This window comes from Dermacentor variabilis, chromosome 2 (assembly GCF_050947875.1).
Source record: "Dermacentor variabilis isolate Ectoservices chromosome 2, ASM5094787v1, whole genome shotgun sequence".
Taxonomy (NCBI): Eukaryota; Metazoa; Arthropoda; class Arachnida; order Ixodida; family Ixodidae; genus Dermacentor; species Dermacentor variabilis.
This window is the reverse complement of record NC_134569.1, coordinates 119724619-119730618: the sequence shown is the minus strand read 5'-3', so window position 1 is coordinate 119730618 and position 6000 is coordinate 119724619.

Genomic DNA, 6000 nt, shown 5'->3' with positions numbered 1-6000 from the left:
ATTCCGTTAACCACATGCAAGCTGGTCATTTCGGCAAATCACTGGAGGCATAAACTCAAGCTGATGAAGGAACTTTGGCGTAGACGTACGTGAGCGGCCTGATCGGTCTACACGGTCCGGACACTTGTTGGCGCAGCGCTTAACCAGCCAAACAAAGCGCTAATATTGCTCTAACCAAGTGTAAAACATTTTAAACATCTATAAAAACAACGTGTCGATGATTACACTCCTGCGAAAAATACGCACCAGCAGCAAAGAAGAATACGCTTCGTTGCTGCTACTGTGTATGGTTGCGCTCTATGCCACCAGGTGGCTGCATCGTGCAGACCATTCACATTTGCCCTTCTGCTCATATCGGCTCATCCCGTTACGGCACAGTCAAGCGGCCAGACCCTGTCCCCTTGCGCTTACGTTTGCCCTAATACGGGACTCGCGAAACGCTGTTGCGTTAGTAATCTTCCGGTGTAAAGTGACGGCCACAAACGCGCAAATCCTGGCGCCGATCGGATAGCGGTAGTCCGATGCGCAGCAGCCAGTTCGCTCGTACGCTGCCTTGCAGAGGGACACGATGTCACAGCTTGGCATATTGCCAGTCGCTACGTTTGCAGTCCACAAGGCAACAAAGTCGAATCATAGTGCTCGCGAAAAGACTGAGACCAACTGTGACCGCGGAGCTCTCGTCAAAATGGAGTACGTTGTAACGCAAGCAGACGACACTTGCTGTGTGCCGGAAGTGCTTAATGTACTGAAAAATTGTTCTTGTGCATTCTCTTTATGCTACTTTCTTATCATAAAAACAAATTAACTAACATTCCAACTATTACGAAGATCATTTGTTTACCATAAAGTTGGAAAAATTATCGATCACGCGCCCTGGTCAGCCAATCGGATAGCTCGCCCCACTGACGTCATATGGGTGATTTTGGTCATATGGGTAGGGGCGGCTTAAAATTCCGCCGAGCAGTGCGCTGCGATCGGCAGCGATGTGCATTTTTAAAACCTTATAATAAATTACACGCTTTACGCAGAGCACTTAGATGTGTCAATTAATGATCAGAAGGACCTACTCTAACGACTCAGTATGTTTGTAGCAAATCGTCAAAAGCGTTTCAGGGTCCCTTTAAAAAGAAATTATCAGGCTATTATTCCTAGCTTAGCAGGAATTATCCTGCTAAGCTAGCCTCACTAGAGAGTGTTCCCATGTTAAACATTGCCAGGTTTAGTTTCCAGTATTAGCTTATCGTTATCCAGAGATTCTTGGTGCCTTCTGCCACGTCGCAGGTCTGGCCGCTGCCTTGGTCAAGTGCTCCGCAGCCGCTGCATGGGGACTCAGTGCCATGGGTTAGGTGTAGGAGCCATGAGGGACGTAGTGGCTGAATACTGCACCAGAGAGTCCGATTCCTGTTCTGGTGAGGGAGTGTGTCTTTGTTAAAGCTTAGTGGGCCGTCCTAATTTGGTTACATCTGGATTGGTATACAACCCCACTGGCTCTCGGCACATTTTTTTTGCAGTGTCAAGCGCCACACCAAGCCTGCAAGATGTAGGGGACTAGACAAGGATTCGAGAAGAGTAAGCATTTGGGTTAGTTGGTTCATGATTACGAGCAGTAAAAACAGCGCTAAACAACAGGACGAGCAGAGGGACACAGACAACAGTGCTGTCCCTCTGCTTGTCCTGTTGTTTAGCGCTGTTTTTACTGCTCGTAAGGATTCGAGCTTGCGACCTTCAGATTAGAGTCTCGGTGCTCTACCTCTGCGCCACGCCACCACCTGTCGCATAGTAGGATTAATGTAGCAGCATCTATGCAGCATTAATTTCACGCACGGCACCTCAGCAGCTCTTCGTATTTAGCAGGCAAATTCAAGTATATGAAACCATCACACACACACACACACACATATATATATATATATATATATATATATATATATATATATATATATATATATATATATATATATATATATATATATATATATATATATATATATATATGAACAAGAAGAAAGGGGGGTTAAGAGGAAGCTTTAGCTCCAGTGCTGCTATCTATATACATGTGAAAGGAGAATTCGTTTTTCTTGGCAACAACTGCACCAAATTTGGCGAGGTTTCTTGCATTTAAAAGAAAAACTTAATATCTAGTGACTTTTCGTTTCAAATTTTCGATTTAGGTCGTCAATTATTTATTAAATATAGTAAAAATCGAAAGTTTTCAGAAAACGAAACTATCAAGATTACAACTCTGGTAACTCAGCAATGAAAAACGATATCACAATTCTGTTAATTGCATCTAACAGTACATCTAAAGTGGACAAAATTGATGCGTTACACATTAATCTAAAAAAATTTAGTACTATGGAAATACAGCTTTTGCAGAACTTTTGTATACAACGTAAGAAATTCACGGAAGATGTAAAATAACACATCGAATTGGCCCGCTTTCATTGATCTAACGGATGCCGTTTACAGAAACGCGATATCTGTTTTTGACGCAGAGTCATTAATTTGTAAACTTCGTGCTACAATTTTTTTTCAAACTTGCGAATTTTTGAAAATCCTTTTAACAAAATTCAGGCCTAAATCGAAATTCCGCTTCCGACAGTCCCTAGAATTTAACTTTCTCTCTTAAATGAAAAAAATTCATTAAAATCGGTTCAGGGGTTATTTCAGAAAAACGTTTTTGCATTTTACATGTATTAGAATAGGCCGCGTCGGAGTTGGGCCCGAGCTAAAGCTTCATCTTAACCGAGGGGCCCGATCTTTATTAATCATAGCATAAGAAGCCAACAAACAAAGACACCAAGGACAACACAAGAGAAATTACTTGTACTTACTGACTGAACTTAAAAAATAATAAATTAATGAAAATTAAAGCGGATGAAAAAAAAATCGCAAGTTCCGACCAAAAGGCGAAGCACTGATTGCGATAGCAAATTAGTAGATAGCTGTACGAAGTAAGGATAGTAGCTTTATCAGCCGTATAAACTTGTAAACATTCACTTAACTAACTAAATTAACAATGATAGAATGTGTAAGCGTGACTCAACGAGGACGTAGAAAGAAATAGACAAACAGAGACAGCGCTGTTTTGTGTGTCTGCTTCTTTCTACGTCCTTGTTCAGTCGCGCCTACACATTCTATCATGGATTCAAGCCAACTAGCCCGTCAACGTGTTTTGACTAAATTAACCACCACGGTGTCTCGTGCACACAGGTAAACATGCACACATTTCACTCGACGAGCGCAGAAACTCGCTGAGAAAATTCTGGAGTGAGGAATTGCGGCAGAAGCAAGCGAATTGACCTTCATGCATGTCTCGCTTCAGCGCGAACAAAACGTCGAAAGCACAGCACATAAGACGCTACCGGCACTACGCGCACTCTGCAAACATCCCAGATCGCTTTGAAGATGAGGCCCGCGTGGGCGTGCACTTTAGCCAACGTCGTAGATCACTTTCAAGACACGAGCGCCAGCAACGCGTCCCTACGGCGTCCGCCAAAGCGTCTACTTCAGCGTCCGCGATTCGCGTGGCCAGCACCGTAGTAGACGCCGCGGTTGCCTCCACTCTGTACGGAGCGGCGGGCGAGGGGGACAACGAGGCACCGTAGCAGCCGCCAGAGAAGAACGCCCCTCCTCCGTCGCCTCACCTCCCTGCCTCGCGCGCCACAGGAGAGGGCACGCATCCGGGCCGCGTTCCTCGCTCGCGCACGCGAGGTTAAACCGCGTTCGCCGGCTCACCCTCACACGCTTTCACTCATACGGAACCTCACGGCGACGGCAGAAACGCGCCTAGAGTGTCCATATAATTCCTATCGCAATAAAATAACTTGCCGCAGGTGAGGAACGGTCCCACGTACGTCTTCGCATTACGCGTGCGATGCTCTACCAATTGAGCTACCACGGCGCCGTTCTCCCATTCACTTTCTGGGGTATTTATGTGTTACTGCTAGTACTAACCCTGGGAGTGTTAGCCAGCGCCACCACTCACAAACCTTGGCGCGGATATGGAACATCCTTTCAGCCGCAGGCGTCACGAGTACGTGATCTTCAATCAGTAAGTACAATTTCCCCTGTGTTGTCGTTGGTGTTCTTGTTTGTTGGCTTCTTATATATATATATATATATATATATATATATATATATATATATATATATATATATATATATATATATATATATAGGGCTCACTTTGCAGCTCGGCCTACTCCTTATAGAAACTGTCGAGCGATCAAATACATTAAGCATTAATAATAAGTGCGTTGCCATTGCCAAAGCTGCTGCAAACGAATTCTTGAACGCTACACAGTGTCAAGACAAGTTAAATATGTATTTTTTCATAAGAGAATATACACGTATGTCTCAAAACTTGCGCCCGAAATAATTGATATCCATGCTTCCATGTTTTCTGTATATTTAGTAAGTAAAGCTAATATCACACAAACTTTAGAACTATATCAGTTTGTAACCAGCAAAGCAGCGCATGCCGCTGATATGAAAAATGTCAAGGCCATGAAATGAACAAGTTGAGGACAAATATTTTTATAAAACTTTGTTAGCCTCCTTCCCTTTCTCAAAATGTAAACAAGGTTCTTGAATGACAGAGAGAGAGCAAACTCTGTCTGTCATTCAAGAACCTTGTTCACATTTTTGTACGTATGCAACGACCAGGGAAAAATCTCAATGACGATGTCCTTTGTAAGAATGTCTATATTGCGCAGGAGCAGCTGTCACCGGTCGTGTAATGTAATTGCTCTGAAATTATGGTCGCAACGGAGGGCACTATAAGAAGAAGGATTTCTGCAAAATATACGAGGGCGAGTCAACTGAAAGTGAGTCAATGCAAATATATGACAAACGGGGTACTTTTTTTTTTTTTTAAATAGTCTCCATGAGCATTTAGACATACGTCCCACTGACTAACAAGTCGCGTAATTCCTGTCTCATAAAGTCCCTTTGGTTGCTGCTTCAAAAAGTCTGCGACTGACTTTTTCACGTCATTGTCCGACACGAATCTGGTTCCCTTGAGCTGTTTGACCCTCCAAAATGTGGAAGTCGCAAGGCGGCAGGTCTGGGCTGCATGGCAGATGTTGCAGCGTTTCCCACTTGAATTTTGCCAGTTTTGTATTCACCACACCAGCGACGTGGGGACGGGCATTGTCGTGAAGCAAAATGTCCCCATTCCTCAATTTTTCACGTTGGTTGTTCTTGATTGCAACACACAGCCGATCCGACGTTTCACAATATCGGAAACGATTGATAGTCTCTTCAGGTTTAGCAAATTCGATCAATAATGGCCCCTGACGATCGAAAAGACAAAGTCAACAGCACCTTTCCGGCAGCAATGACGGCTTTTGCTTTCCTTGGGGGTGGTGAATTCAAATGTTTGCACTGTAAGCTTTGCCGTCGTGTTTCAGGCTCGTAGTAGTGGCACCATGATTCGTGCGCGGTGACAATAGCAGACAAAAAGTCGTCACGCTCATCGTGATACCGGATTAGATGAGTCAAGGCAGCGCCGAACCTCTCCGTCTTCTGGCGGTGGTTCAAAATCTCTGCCATCCGTTGCGCACACTAGAGCCGATAACCGAGATATTCATGAATTACACTCTTAGAAAAAGGTACACCCTTTGGGGTGTATATCTGCCACAGAACAATAATCATCATCTGCCTTGCTTGCGTTTCCTTTCTTGAAAACGCCGCGCTCGCTACTTTCCCATCGGGAATGCTATGTCATGGTAATAACGCGCATACCGTTCTTTACTGCGAAGTACCGGGCTCGCAGCGTTAAAGAAAGGAAATGCGGACAAGACAGATGACGTTTATTGTTTTGTGGTAAGATACGACCCAGAGGGTGTCATTTTGTTTTAGAGTGTATGGTGAGACTCGAATCGTGACTCATATTCACACACTGCCAATTCATCGATGCTTATCCTCCGTTCTTGTCTAATCAGCCTTTGCAACTGTGTTGGGGGTGATTGAGCGGTGGCTTTGTCCCGGTCTTGG